We start from the raw sequence: 15,497 nt of genomic DNA, 5'->3' as shown, positions 1-15,497 counted from the left end.
AATAAGCAGAATTACCTACAGCCTCCCGTATCACGAGCTTAACCGTAAAGAGACAGATCAGGCAGACATCCTAATACGCACGGCGTATAAGGCCGCCCTCGGTCTACCACTGGGGACATCCACGGAAAGACTCGAGGCTCTTGGTGTGTACAACACATTTGAAGAACTCAAAGCAATGACAATGGTCACACAACGAGAACGCCTTAATATGTCACAGGCGGGCAGGAGGGTCCTAGAAGAGCTGGGATACCCGATCAACCCACAATACTGCAGCAGCGAACTAGTGGACATATCGAGGGAGATGCGAGAAAAACTAAACATCTCCCCCATCCCCAAAAAAATGAACCCAAAATATCATTCAGGCAGGCGTAATGCCCGAGCCAAACAATTAGAAAAACGATTCGGCAATAACCCCGACACAATATACACAGACGCAGCACAGAACATTAAGGGACACGTTATCGTGGCTGCTTCGGGACCCTCCGGTATTCCAAGAACCATAACAACAGCTTCAGTCCGCACAGCCTGCACCAGCACAGCGGAGGCGGCTGCAGTGGCCCTGGCAATAAAGATACGGGAGGGAGAAGACAGGCCCGCCTACGTCCTTACGGACTCTCAGGCGGCATGCCGACTCTTCCTCCACGGAAGAATCCCTAGGATCGCCCTTAACATCTTGGGCGATCGACTAAGACAAGAACATCACATTGTATGGTGTCCGGGGCATGTTGGTGTCACTGGTAACACAGGGGCAGACGCTCTTGCTCGCGAGACTTCAATCCGAGCAAGGAATGACACCCCAATCGGAAATAACAATCAAATACTAGCATGCGATGTCTTAGAACATCAACGTCGTTCTCGCCAAGAACTCGCCGCGCCGAACCCGCAATTAACAGTGGAGGAGGTTCGGCTATACAGAAAAATCCAGACAAACACCTACCCACATCTGGGGCGATGGCATGCCATCTGGCCAACCAGATATGCCAGTCAATGCCCCTGGTGTGGGGGGAGGCCATCCTTGCCCCATGTGACATGGGAGTGCCAATCACGACCCCAAAATTCAAATTCACCCCGTTTAGCACAAAATTCCTTTAGGGAGCCTTGGGCAGCCATCCTCGCCCGGACTGACCTGGAGACTCAATTGAGCCTCCTCGACCAGGCACGGCGTGTGGCGGTGGCCACTGGAGTCCTGGACTAAGGACCCACCCTCCGGCCCCCTTAACCCTATTTTTCCTAAATAAAGTTATTTCTCTCTCTCTATATTAACACTCTCCTTAATACCATTACGCTCCATAATAAGAATGTTTTATAGTTGTCGGTGATATCAACATAAACATTCTTGACGCCTCTGATCCAAATTCTAGTCACTGTACGAACTGTTTTCAGGGATATGTATATGAGTAGCTGATAACACTACCAACTGGATACATTCCCGGATCTTCTAACACCCTTATCGACCACGTTTTTTTTTCAATTTTATTACACCTGAAGACTTTGTTGTTCTTGAAATAAATATTAATATCCAGCTCTGTAACTAGAATAATGTTATCTGCCACAGGCTATTTTTTTTAAATTCTGGATGATCTAAAAAAGAACACCCTGTATGTAGATGCTGTACCTGGTATGTCCAAAAAGCACAGAAGGTAAACTGCACAGCGGAAGCCATGGTGTCTGTCCAAGAAGAATCTACAGCAACAGGTCTGGTTTTAAGTAATGTGAAATACCGACCTATTTACATTCGAAACAGGGAAGCATGGTATTTTCTTGTAGCAAGCCTTTAAGCATTCACTAATGAATGAGAGGAAATATAGACTGAGTCTAAAGTTCTCGAAAGGGCACCATGGCCAGTAACATTAAACAATTCCAATCTGTTTTATTCCAAATCGGCAATTAGCCCGTACTACATGCTCTTCCACAACGTTATCAAGGAGTGACTGTCGACGTCGTCGTCGTTGGTGCCGTGGGCTCATGGGACCCGAGGAATGACTCCATCAAGTGTAAGCTCTGTTATTCTGGCGAGCCGTATGCATGGTGCTCTTCGACATGCAAATAGGCTGATGGTGTTGATGATGATAGGTGAAAATGGCTCCAGGTCTGTCCATATGGGTTGTGGTGGCCGCAGACATGGTGCCGTTTGACCTAGCCACCCATATGGGCGAAGCTGGAGCCGTTTTGACCTATCACGGAGGGCTAATGGTCGATTTGGCATAAAAACAGATTGAAAGCCGTCGCAAAGCAAACTCGGAGCTCATTTGCATTGCTACAGTAATGATTTATGACAAATATCACTGCTGGACAGTTTGACGGCAGCCACATACAGTGTCAAAAAGTGAGTGTAGAAGACGAAGTCTTTAGGGCAAAACATGCCTTTTAAGCACAGCTAGGTCGAAATTGAGGAAGCACACAACTAAGTTGCTTTCCCACCTATCTATTTCTCTGGACGATTTTGATGATGATGATATGTGGTTTTTTGTGGCGCAAGGGCCAGGTATGGCCAAAGAGCGCCATGACTGATAATGTTGTGTTAAGCGCTGATTGATTAGTTGCGATGATAGGATGTAACATGGCTGTAAAGTGGCCTAAAATCAATCGCTATCGTAGTAGCGTAAAACGATATATAGTATAAAAATTATGATAGTGATATGTGGAGTGGTCTATGGGTACAGTACGAATGACAAGTGATCATGAGGCTAAAATGCAAGATAATGAAAATAGCACGTATGCCTCCTTAAGGCCTTTGAGCCCAAAGGCTGTGAGGCAGGTGCTTTGTTTAACGCAGCTACCGCAGCAGAAACCTCTGTTAAGAGGCCGTGCTACGGATTGCCTGGGGCTATAACATGAAAACTGTGTACATCTTTTAAGAATTCCAACAATGATTGATATTTAAACAGAGGTTCTATACCTAAGATCATTAGAGGATGAAGTGGAATTTGCTGCCGGTGTGGTAATGGAAAATGCTTTTTCCGATTAGCGTTCAATTCAGTGCATTGCAGCAGGATGTGAAGCACGGTAAGTGGCTCACCACATTTATCACACGTGGGTGAATCACCACCGGACAAGAGGTAGGCGTGTGTACTGTATGTGTGTCCTATCCTAAGTCTGCAAAGTGTTACTTCTGTGCGGCGGTTCTTCGATACCGGCGGCCAGTTGCCAAGATACGGCTTGATAACATGCAGTTTATTTTCTGTTGCTCTATCCCACAACCGCTGCCAATAAGCCCTCAGCTTTTTCTTTAAGGTGGGCTTGAGGTCCATTACAGGGACAGTCGTAGAAGAGTTGGAAACGTTCGCGTCGGATGTGGCTAGCTGGTCAGCCAACACGTTACCTTCTATCTCTCGGTGCCCGGCACCCAGCATACCACGATATGTTGCTTGGACGCATAAGCGGTGCATAGTACAGAGTAAAGGGATAGAATTACAGGGTTTTTATATTTTTTGACAGTTTTTAAAGCGTTTACGACGCTCAAAGAGTCTGTGTATATAACTGCCTTTGGGATATTAGATTCTTTAATGTGTTTAACGGCGGCCAATATCGCGTGGGCCTCTGCTGTGAAAATACTTGTGTTAGAGTGCAGAACACCGGCATCCGAAAAGGACGGACCGACCGCTGCGTAAGACACGCCGGAATTACACTTCGAAGCATCTGTAAAAAATTCAGGAGAGGAGTATTTGTGCTGTAGTTCGAGGAAGTACATTCGGATATGCGCGACAGGTGCACGCTTTGTAATAGCTACGAAAGATGTGTCACAGTGTATAAGTTGCCACTGCCACGGCGGGGGCCGTATAGCAGGGGCATAAGGTGGTATTCAAACAGTGGAACCCTTGTTTCTTCAGCTATGTCTCTAACGCGCAGTGAGAAAGGCTGTGCCACTCTGGGCCGGTTGCGAAAAAGTTGAGAACTGGACAAATCATTTATAGTGGAATATGCGGGCTGCTCACTGTTTGCGTTCACTCTTAGAAAATACATAAAACGAATATGTTCTCTGCAGATGAAGTGACCACTCATCCGATTCAACGTAAAGGCTTTCTACTGGGCTTGTTCTAAAGGCGCCTGTGGACAGACGAATGCCTAAGTGGTGGACAGGGTCCAGCATCTTCAGAGCAGTTGCAGTAGCCGACTGGTACACTATGGCTCCATAATCTAGTCGTGTGCGTATGAGGCTTTTATACAAGTTCATAAGACATTTTCTATCACTACCCCAGGTTGTGCGTGACAGCACCTTTAATATATTCATTGTTTTCATACATTTGTTTTTTAAATACTTTATGTGCTCTACAAAGGTTAATTTTTCGTCTAAAATTATGCCTAAAAATTTATGTTCCCTGTTTACAGGCAGACGCTCACCATGTAACACAATTTCAGGATCAGGGTGCAGGCCTCTCTTTCTAGAGAAAACTACACAGGTGCTTTTTTGTGGGTTCAGTCTGAACCCGTTCTCATCAGCCCATTTGGAGACCTTGTTGAGACCAAGCTGGACTTGTCGCTCACAGATTGCGAGAGAACTTGATTGAAAACCGATCTGCACATCGTCAACATATGTTGAATAGAAGATGTTACGTGGTATGCAGACGCGAAGAGAATTCATTTTTACTATAAAGAGCGTGCAGCTGAGCACCCCGCCCTGCGGCACTCCAGTTTCCTGTAGAAATTTCCGTGACAATACATTGCCCAATCGAACACGGAATTCGCGGTTAGACAGATAACTTTCGATGACATTGAACATATTACCGCGTATACCTAAGTGTGAGAGGTCTCTCAATATCCCAAACCGCCACGTAGTATCATAGGCTTTCTCCATGTCAAGGAATACAGATAAGAAAAACTGTTTATGAACAAAAGCTTCACGGATACGTGCCTCGATACGTATGAGGTGGTCACTGGTGGATCGACCCTCCCGAAATCCGCACTGGTATGGGTCGAGCAATTTGTTTGATTCGAGGAAGTGTAGTAAGCGACAGTTAATCATTTTTTCAAATACTTTGCAGAGGCAGCTTGTTAATGCTATAGGTCTGTAACTTGATACAGAGGAGGGATCCTTTCCGTGCTTCAGAATTGGAATTATGATAGCCTCCTTCCAAACAGAGGGGATCTCGCCAGAAACCATATAACGTTGTAAAGGGAAAGGAGGGTTTTTGTGTTTCGGAGGGTAGTTGTTTCAACATATCATATATTATGCGGTCTGAACCTGGGGCGGATGTATTACAACAGTTCAGTGCTGCCTGCAGTTCTGCTATGCAGAATGGTTTGTTGTACGCCTCACTTCCTGTACATTTTCTTCTAGCTTTTGTTGTTCTATTCGCGTTTTGTAATTTAGGAAGGTTTCGGAGTAGTGTGAGGAGCTCGATATGTGTTCAAAATGAGCACCAAGAAAGTTTGCTTGATCTTCCAAGCTTTCTCCGTGGCTGTTTACTAAAGGCAGGGAATACGTTTGTTGCCCGTTAACTTTCTTCACTCTATTCCATACTTTCCTTTCGTCTGTGTACGAGTTGATGCTTGATATAAACTTTGCCCAACTCTCTCGTCTTGCTTGTCGGCGCGTTCTCCTTGCCTGCGATTTGACAAGCTTAAAGTTTTGCAGGTTTTCTGCTGTTGGAGAATCGCGAAGTAGCGCCCACGCTTTGTTCTGGTTCCTCCGTGCTTGCCTACATGCATCGTTCCACCAGGGAACACGCCGCTTGGAGCCCATGGCGCTTGTTTGAGTAATACATTTACAGGCAGCGTCAAGTATGAAAGCTGTAAAATATTTAACAGCATCATCCATGGTTAGACCGGACATCTCAGCCCACGTCATGTGAGTAAGAGTTCGGTACCGTTCCCAATCGGCTGAGTCAACCTTCCACCGAGGGACCTGCGGGGGAAGCTGATCTTGTTTCGGCGTACTCAGGATTATCGGGAAGTGGTCACTGCCATACGGGTTATTAAGCACATTCCATTTAAAATACGGTAAAAGCGTCGGCGATAAAATGCTAAGATCTATGGCAGAGTATGACTTGTTAGCCAGGTTAAAATACGTAGGCTCCTTCGTATTCAAGAGACATGCTCCAGAGGAAAAAAGGAGCTGTTCAATAACGCGACCTCGCGCATCACAGCGTGAATCGCCCCACAAACTACTGTGTGCATTAAAATCACCAAGAATCAGATAGGGCTCTGGGAGCTCATCTATTAATGATTCTAGGTCGCGTCTATGAAGCTGATAATGTGGTGGTATATACAATGAGCAGATGGTTATGAGTTTATTTAAAAGAACGGCTCGAACGGCCACTGCCTCAAGGGCCGTTTGGAGCTTCAAATGCTGACACGCTACACTCCTATCAGCAATAATGGCTACACCGCCAGATGATGCGACAGCATCCTCGCGGTCTTTCCTGAAAGTCAAGTATTGTCGGAGGAAGTTGGTGTGTTTGGAATTTAAATGCGTTTCTTGCACACACAGCACTTTAGGATTAAACTTACAGAGAATTTCTTGGACGTCATCTAGGTTTCTTAATAGTCCTCTAATATTCCACTGTATGATGTTGTCCATGTTGAAAAAAAAAATGTGCTGTGTGGCTCTAAAGGGGCGAGAGTGACTTACTTTACAGAGCCTTTGTTAGGCCCTGTAATTGGTGTTTTGTCTTTTTTGGAGCGGTCAAGGGAACCTCGCCGCTCCATCGACGCTACTAGCGCCGTTTGGCTTGGACTGGTGTCCATAGCCTCTTGCGAGGCACTGGACACCCGCTCCAGAGAGCGATGTGTGCGTCGCGTAGACTTCATCTCGAGCGACGAAGTCTTCGTCCCCACCGGACCGGAGGTCGACAGGACCCCTGGGGCCTCTGCGGTGCCCTGGCTGCTGCCGGAGCTTGTAGAGGCCACTGGTGTGGGCAATTTGAGAGATGGCAGGGCAGCGTTGGCTGCTCCCACCTTAGGGGCGGGTGGCGTTAGCCTCGGCACGCTAGGCATGGTCCGGGCTGCCGCCAGATGCCGTTGTGGTGCCGCCCCCCGTTGCACCACTTCGGCAAAAGACGTTTTGAGCAAGAATAACGAGGAGATGCGTTGTCGTGCTTCACGGAATGTTATGTTTCCTTCACTTTTACAGTAATTATTTCTTTTCTTCTTCCAGGCTGGACAAGCTCTGGAGTATGCAGGGTGACTGCCATCGCAGTTAGCACAATTTACCTCGTCATTATTGCAATCGTCAGAAGAGTGACCGGTTGTGCCACACTTTGCGCACATAAGCTGCCCTCGGCAGCTCTGAGATGCGTGACCAAATCTTTGACATTTGAAGCAACGTCGTGGGTTCGGAATGTAAGGTCGAACATGAAGTTTTACGTAGCCGGTTTCAAGAGTCTCGGGTAAGGTAGTGGAACTGAAAGTGAGTATTAAATGCTTTGTTCGGATTTCGTTGTCATTTCGTCTGATTGTGATGCGCTGCACATGGATTACCCCTTGGTCCTTCCAACCATCCAAGAGTTCTTCTTCATTCAATGTCATCAAGTCTTCGTCTGATACTACGCCTTTGACTGTGTTCATAGTTCGATGTGCGCTTACAGAAACAGGGATGTTACCAAAGGCTACGAGGTGTGCGAGTCTGTTGTATTGTTCTTTGTCTTTTATTTCGAGGAGCAGATCTCCACTTGCCATCTTTGTTACCTTATAACCAGCTCCAATGGTCTCTTTCAGGCACTTGGCCACAAGAAATGGCGAAATTGCTCTAGCTTTTGTTGATGATTGTTCACAGTGAAGGACGTGGAATTTCGGGAAACTTTCTTTGTTTTTGGGCAAGAATAGCGAGGTTGCATCGGTGGGTACCCTTTTCGAGGCACGATCGGTTGAGAAAGGGTTTGGCGATCCCATGGAAAGAAATTACTTATTCGGCAACGGCGTCTGCCACCCACCACGGAGCCCAACAAGGGGACGTGGCAGAACATGAAAACAAGTCTGCACAGCGCCAGCAGTATGCCGTTACTATAACCCAATATGGTATACCCAAGGTAGGACAGCCACACCAGGTTAACCCTTGCCGCCAGGAAAAGTCGAAGTGAATGGAAAAAATGAGAGGACAGGACAGATTAAAAGTGGAAGGGAAAGACGAAGATGAGGGTAGAGAGAGATAGGAAAAGACGACTACCGGTTTCCCCCGGGCGGGTCAGTCCGGGGGTGCCGTCTACGTGAAGCAGAGGCCAAAGGGGTGTGTTGCCTCCACCGAGGGGCCGTAAAGGTCCAAACACCCTCGGCTCAACCTCCAGGATCCTCTTTTCCTCGGACACGGCTAAGCCGCGCACGGCTACACGCGGGAGGGCCAACCCTCATGTGCTCGGGTCCGTGGTGTCGCAACACACCAACGCCTGCTTACGCAGACGCCCCTGCGGGCTCTGGACGATTTTGGCTTGCCGTTCAATAGTGCACACTGAATATTTGCAAGCACGATGGCAGAAGTTAACGCAGCGGACAACACGTCCAAAGCAGTATCAATATTTTTGTCACTCCAGTGCAGACCCAATGCAATACGCTAGCCGCACTCTTTCGGGGCTGAAACTAACTACTCAGCAACGGAAAAAGAATGTCTATATGGGCCATCGGAAAACTCCGACCATACTTGTACGGAGACCGTTCCGAGCAATCAGGGACCATCACTCGTGCTGGCTTGCAAACCTGAAGGATCCTTCTGGGCGACTTGCTAAATGGAGTCTGAGGCTGCATGAATAGGCATAACGGTCGTGTACAGATCTGGTCGCATGCAAAGTGATGCTGATTGCTTGTCACTTGCTCCGGTCGAATCTGCTCCTGTGGAAGGTGACCACATCTGAGATGGCCAAACATCAACAGTCTGAAGCCGAGATGCTTCGACTCATCAGCCACCTAGAAGGACACCCCGCCCATGTTCCCCGAGTTTCCAAACGGGCATTATCATCGTATGTGTGGAGAAATAACGTCCCTACAAAAGAAATTTTGAGCACAGCACAGAGAAATTCCTACTTGTCGTTCCTTCATCCTTGGGATCGGAAATCTTGGAAGCCTGTCACGATGACCCATCCGCAGGACACCTCGGAGTGAGTAGAACATTCGCTCGATTTCAAGCCAAGTACTACTGGCTCAAGCTTTTGAGTTCGGTGCAACATTATGTGAGAACAAGCGGGATTGCCAAAGACGCAAAACGCCTCCATTAAAACCTGCAGGTTTCCCTGAACCAATGGAATCTCGAGAAGCCCCGTTCGAACAAGTAGGAATGTACCATTTCCTACTTGTCCATTTCCGACATCGTCATCAGAGAAACGATGGATTGTAGTAGCGACTGATTACCTAACCCGATATGCGGAGACAGCCTCTCTAATGAGTGCCACAGCCATGGAAGTGGCTGAATTATTTGTCACCAACGTAGTACTACTACAACATGGTGGCCCTATATTATTATCACAGACCGAGGAACTCCATTCACAGCTGATTTGACGCAGTCCATTACGCAACTAACTCACACCAGCCACAGAAAACACTGCCTATCACCGTCAAACAAATACGTTGACCGAGCGATTGAATGGGTCGCTGACCGATATGTTGTCAATTTACGTAGACTTGGAGCGCCGTACATGGGACAAGATACTACCATACACAACATCGCTTACAATACCGCATTGCAAGAGGCCACTCAAGTGTCGCCATACCAGCTTGTTTTCGGCCGAACAGTTACCACACCCGTAGATAGACCGCCCGATTTAAAGGGTTCAGCCTCATGCATATCGATCCAGAGAGGTACTGCAACCGTGAAACTTCTTGACGCCGCTCAGTTTATTCGCGACGTAGTGACCGGCCTCGTCGCACTACCTCCAGGTGGCTTAAGCTTTCCTCGGGAAAGATCTGCAACTACGGCGGTGCCTGGGGATGTTCGACTGCCCGGACGCAAAGTGTGAACGCGGCCACTAGCTGGACTAAAGCACGATTCCCACGTCTGAGGCGCAACGAGAGCTCGACTCGACGGCGTTTGTTCGCCCTCCCGTTCGTCTACCGGGATCGTGCAGTCGTCGCAGCAACAGAAAAGAAACACCTGCAAGCGTCGCAGTGCCGTCGTTGAAGCGGCTGCACTCCGCTACCAAAATGCCAAGTGACGCCCCGGCAACCGCAGCGGCATCGGAGGGAAACGCAAGCTTCAGAGACCAGGAACGCGCTTAGCCAAGTGCCGAAGTTTCTCGCGCGTCCCCGTCGGTCACTGACTTTGTGGGTTCTCCTAGGAAAAGTGACGGGCCAAGAGCGTGCAACTCGCAAGGCGGCGTCAATCACCGCGGACGCTTCCCCGGAGCCACTTGTACCAGAAGTCGTTAGGAAACTGCACAAGCGCAAGGACCGATCACCGACATCGGTAAATGAGGCCAAAACGCAGAAGGTTTCGACAAGAGCTGGTTTTTCTCGTGAAGTAGCGAAGGATAGCACACGTGACGAGAACAGGGCACCCAAGCCAACACGAACCTTGATAATATCGGACCATCAAAGACCGTCCCGCCACAGTGATTGACGACAGGAGTGGAGCCATTTTCTGCACCTGATTGCCGCGCACTACCGTCGGCTGTGATAGGAGGAGGTCGTCCAAAGGCTCCTCGATACTCGGCTCAGCAGGTGAGCGCTCCAAGCGGTTTGCATTACCCTGACGGAGGTGCTTGGGAGGTCGTACGTTTGGCGAGCAGGAGAGATTGGTTGAAAGGCTACTTTTCGATGATGGTCGCTTCAGCGACGTCGGCGGCCGTTCATCACGGCATTGCGAGACCATGCACTTGAAGCCAGCAAGGAAGGGCCATCGGTCATGGAACAAACGCAGAAGGTTTCGATAAGAGCTGGGTTTTCTCTTGAAGTAGCGAAGGATAGCACACGTGACGAGAACACTGGCATCCAAGCCAGCACGGGCCTTCACAATATCGGACCTGGAATTGTTGTGGAGATTGCGAATAGCAGCTATCGTGACGCACCATTCATGTTGCTAAAGCCGTTCATCAGCCGCCGGCGTGCGATTTTGCCTGTGCAGATGGGGCATCGGAAACGTGTCGCGCGCCGAGGTCGGGGGAAAGCCCCCGAGCATCGCTCTCGCCCGCTCATGGTCCCCTTTGGGATCGAGGCACGGCGCGAAGCGTGTCGCGCGCAGAGTTCGGGGGAAAGCCCCCGAGCATCGCGCTCGCCGCTCATGGTCCCCTTTGGGATCGAGGCACGGCGCGAAGCGTGTCGCGCGCAGAGTTCGGGGGCAAGCCCCTGTGTTTTGCGGTTCTCGTCGACTCACAATCCCCATTGGGATAGAGCGAAACGGCACGAAAAGGCACCACATCTTCTTTCCACCAACGTGGTAGCTGACGCGCTATCTTGTGCCCTATTGTCCCCCAAGAGCTTTTCTCCAGGTGCGACAGCCGCTGCCGGTGCCTTTGCGCCAGCTAGCATCATGGGTGAAACGACGGAGAGAGAGGCGAGTCCGCAAGCGGGCAAACCTGTTCCTCCGCGCTCCAGGCAAGCAGCACGCCGCAAAGCGTGCGAGCTTCTCGAAAGCGAACCCATGACGCCGATAGCTGCAGTCCTGAGTGGGGACGAGACTAGCCTCCCCTTTCCGAGACTGTAATCGCTTTTAGCAGGCAAGAGCTACTGAAGGCCCAGCAAATTGATCTGTTTTGTCGTGGAGTGACCGACGGTCTCAGGGAGACGGAGAGCCGAGCCGCTGCTGGTATAGTGCGGCAGGCGCAGGGGGCCCGGAACCAGCGCGTGTCGCTGGGTCCCCCGCTGATTTATATTTGCTGGATCACGACGGAGTCCTGCTTAAATACATATCCACCGATGATGACACTGTGAACCCGTTTAAGGTGATTATGCCCAAAAGTCTGAGAAGCGCACTGTTCCGATGTTCTCATGACGGACCTTGGCCAGTCATATGAGTGACATAAAGTTATTGCGAAACTAAGCCAAACTGTGACCTTGCCTGGCATAAAGCGTGAGATTTTTCGCTGTTGCCGTTCCTGCCACGACTGTCGAATGGTGAAATCAAGGGGTGGCAAGCCGCCCGGGCTGATGAAACCAATCGACAGTGAGCGTCCGTGGCAAGTGGCCACCTGCGATCTCATGGGGCTTTTCCCCGGGAGTAAGCAGGGGTTCAGACACCTGATGGTCGTCGTTGATATTTTTTCTAAATGGGTGGAACTGATTCCACTTCGTAAAGTGACCAGCGGCGAGCGGTGCTGCAAAGGCTACAGTGTTCTGTCGGTTTGGCTTTCCGAAAAGAGTGATTAGGGACAATGCGTCCCATTTCACCGCTCGGGCTTTAGGTGATGTGTTGAATGCTCTATCGCTAGAAGGAAAAGGGGTAATTATTTAGGTGATATGAACATCAACCTCCTTGATAGCACAAACGGAAACGTTTCTGGATATATTGTTTCAGTGGGCATGCTTATGAACGCCCATATCTACGCCCACTCGTGTTTCCTTCATGGTAATGATATTGTCATGGATCACATCTTGTTTAACCACATTGGTCCCCCTGAAGCCGGTGTTGTCGAGGTGTCTGTAACATCAGATCACTGTATATTTAAAAGGAGCCGGCATTTTAAGAATCACTTAACTTTCAATGCCCGTCGTGTTGCTACATAATCAAGACCTTAGTGCACATATACGTTGGACGGCGCGTTTTACTGGCTGCAGCACGACCGCAGCTCAGTACACAATTTTTATTCTATGGTATGCGCCCGTGTTTTTTGGCATCCGATTTGGTGTGCCAGGCAACATTATTGTGCCAGGTGTTTTGTGCTGCTTCCAAGACCCAATGCTGCCTCAACGAAACTTTACGTGACAGCGTAATAACTTCGCTAATTCGCCTAACTACCTGCGTCGATCAGCTGTGTGGATTCCTTGCTAGCTGATTGCTTTAAGGCGTCGACGGCAACGCTTCGGCCACACTTAGCAGCAATGGTTGCGGAAGCTCGGACAGGTGCCTAAGCGTCGTTCTTGGCCTTACAGGTTGGTGGCCGTATTCTTACCTAGAACGTAGTTGGCCTTGCCGTAACCGCTGCTACTAGTGACAAAGTGTGCACTGTTTCTACCAAGCTGTAACAATGCCTACGACGGCAGAACTTGCTGAAAGAGTCGCGGAGATCAAAGCGCGGTCCCAGAATTGATATTATGAACTCGCAAGCAAGTTTGCAGATAGATTTCAAGCGAAATTAGAAGCATTCGGCCATATCTTACAGCGCTGAAATCCGAAGTGAGAGCTTAGTCTCGGGCATGAACGCGCCGAACACTCGTGGAAGAGCTCAGGACTGAAAATGCTACTCTTGTCACGAATAAAAAAGCCTAACAAAGCAAAATGAAGGTGTTAACAAAGCGTGCAGTTAAGTTAGACCAATACTTACGATTGAACAATGTTGAACCGAAGGGAATTCCGTGCACACTAGAAGGGATCTGTGACGCCATCGTGAAAGCGAGAGCTACAAGGGTAGGGTTGCGTTGTCAACGACTCGGACATAGACATTGTTCATCGTGTTCCAACCAAGGCTGGTGACCATAAAAATATCATTGCCCGATTGTGCTCGCGCGGAAAGAAACAAGAGTTCCACAGTAAAACGCGTACGGCGCGGCTTAACACAACGGATCTGGGATTTACTGGACCTCGAAACAATGCTGTCTGCCAATGACCATTTGACCCCTGAAAACAAGAGGCCTTTCGCCAGAGTACTGTCACTCAAAAAACCGAAGAAATGGCAATACCTGTGGACTACCAATTGTCAGATAAAGGTGAGGCAAACCAGTGAAAGCCAGGCTTTCCGTATATCGACGGAAGCCGATCTCGGGATTTTCCGATAGCGTGGCTTTCCTCGCGGCACCCGAGAAAAAAATCATAACATGGCTTCATATTTTTCGTCGAAAAATTATAAACCTTTTTTCGAGATCCCTCTATGTCAGCAATCCATATTTAAATGCTCGAAGCCTTAAAAAGCATTATGAGGTAGACTCATTATTGTTTTTGCTCGGTCATCATTTTTCCTTCATTTGCCTGTCCGAAACGTGGCTATCATGGGGATGATAAAGCTTGTTTTGTTCCCATCGTATGTATCGGAACACTGCCAAAGGTTACCTTTCAAGCATGCGAAGGTGTAGCCATCTACATCTCGTCTTTCCTTGAATATTAACTCAGGAATGAATCTAGCTATTTATGTAGCAACATAAATAGTAACTGCGAAACCATTTGGGTAGAAGTGTTGAATTCTTTTTCTCACCCAAAACGTTATTCTTGGCTGAATTTACCATTGGCCATCATCGTTAGCATCAGACTTTTGTGCTGAACTTATTAACACTCACACAAGATGTATTCCTAAGACTGAAGGAAGAGGTACTGAGCAACATTGCAACAGGTAGTGAACATTTACTAGCGGCCCTAGACCCTCAAAAGCGCATTCGATACCATCGCGCACGAATTAATATTGAAAGAACTTGAGAAAACTAGGTGCGGTGAAAAGACTTACAATTATATCAAATCTTTCTTGGGGAATAGAACTGCTACTATCGGCATAGGAGAAACCCGATCCGGCGCTTTCAATATGCCAAATAGGGGCACACCACAAGGTGCCATCCTCTCACCCCTACTGTTCAACTTGGGGATGAATAATCTAGCCCATAGGCTGGAAAAGTGTCCAAATCTGCATTTTGCCCTTTATGCGGATGACATTACTCTTTGGGCGACAAAGGCTCAATCGGAACAAAAGAACAAGTTCTTCAAAACGCCATAAACGTAGTGCACGATTTCGCCACTGAGAACGGAATGAAATGTGCTCCTGAAAAATCAGAATGCATTACGGTGCACGGAAAATATTACAACAAAACTGAAAAGGCTGAACTGAAGCTTGGAGACTCGACACTTAAAGAATCCCGAAAAGTGAGGATTTTAGGGCTGTGGATACAACACAATACTAGAGCAGACCATACCCTAAACACTCTAAAGAATTCAGTAAAAACAAATCACACGAATGATAGGAAGAATTACGCGGAACGGAGAGGACTAAGCGAATCAGACGCATTAAGACTAGTTCAAGCTTTTGCAATAAGCAGAATTACCTACAGCCTCCCGTATCACGAGCTTAACCGTAAAGAGACAGATCAGGCAGACATCCTAATACGCACGGCGTATAAGGCCGCCCTCGGTCTACCACTGGGGACATCCACGGAAAGACTCGAGGCTCTTGGTGTGTACAACACATTTGAAGAACTCAAAGCAATGACAATGGTCACACAACGAGAACGCCTTAATATGTCACAGGCGGGCAGGAGGGTCCTAGAAGAGCTGGGATTACCCGATCAACCCACAATACTGCAGCAGCGAACTAGTGGACATATCGAGGGAGATGCGAGAAAAACTAAACATCTCCCCCATCCCCAAAAAAATGAACCCAAAATATCATTCAGGCAGGCGTAATGCCCGAGCCAAACAATTAGAAAAACGATTCGGCAATAACCCCGACACAATATACACAGACGCAGCACAGAACATTAAGGGACACGTTATCGTGGCTGCT

The sequence above is a fragment of the Dermacentor silvarum genome, chromosome 1 (assembly GCF_013339745.2).
Source record: "Dermacentor silvarum isolate Dsil-2018 chromosome 1, BIME_Dsil_1.4, whole genome shotgun sequence".
NCBI classification, from domain to species: Eukaryota; Metazoa; Arthropoda; class Arachnida; order Ixodida; family Ixodidae; genus Dermacentor; species Dermacentor silvarum.
The sequence above is the reverse complement of the archived record's forward strand: the minus strand, read 5'-3'. Positions refer to the sequence as shown.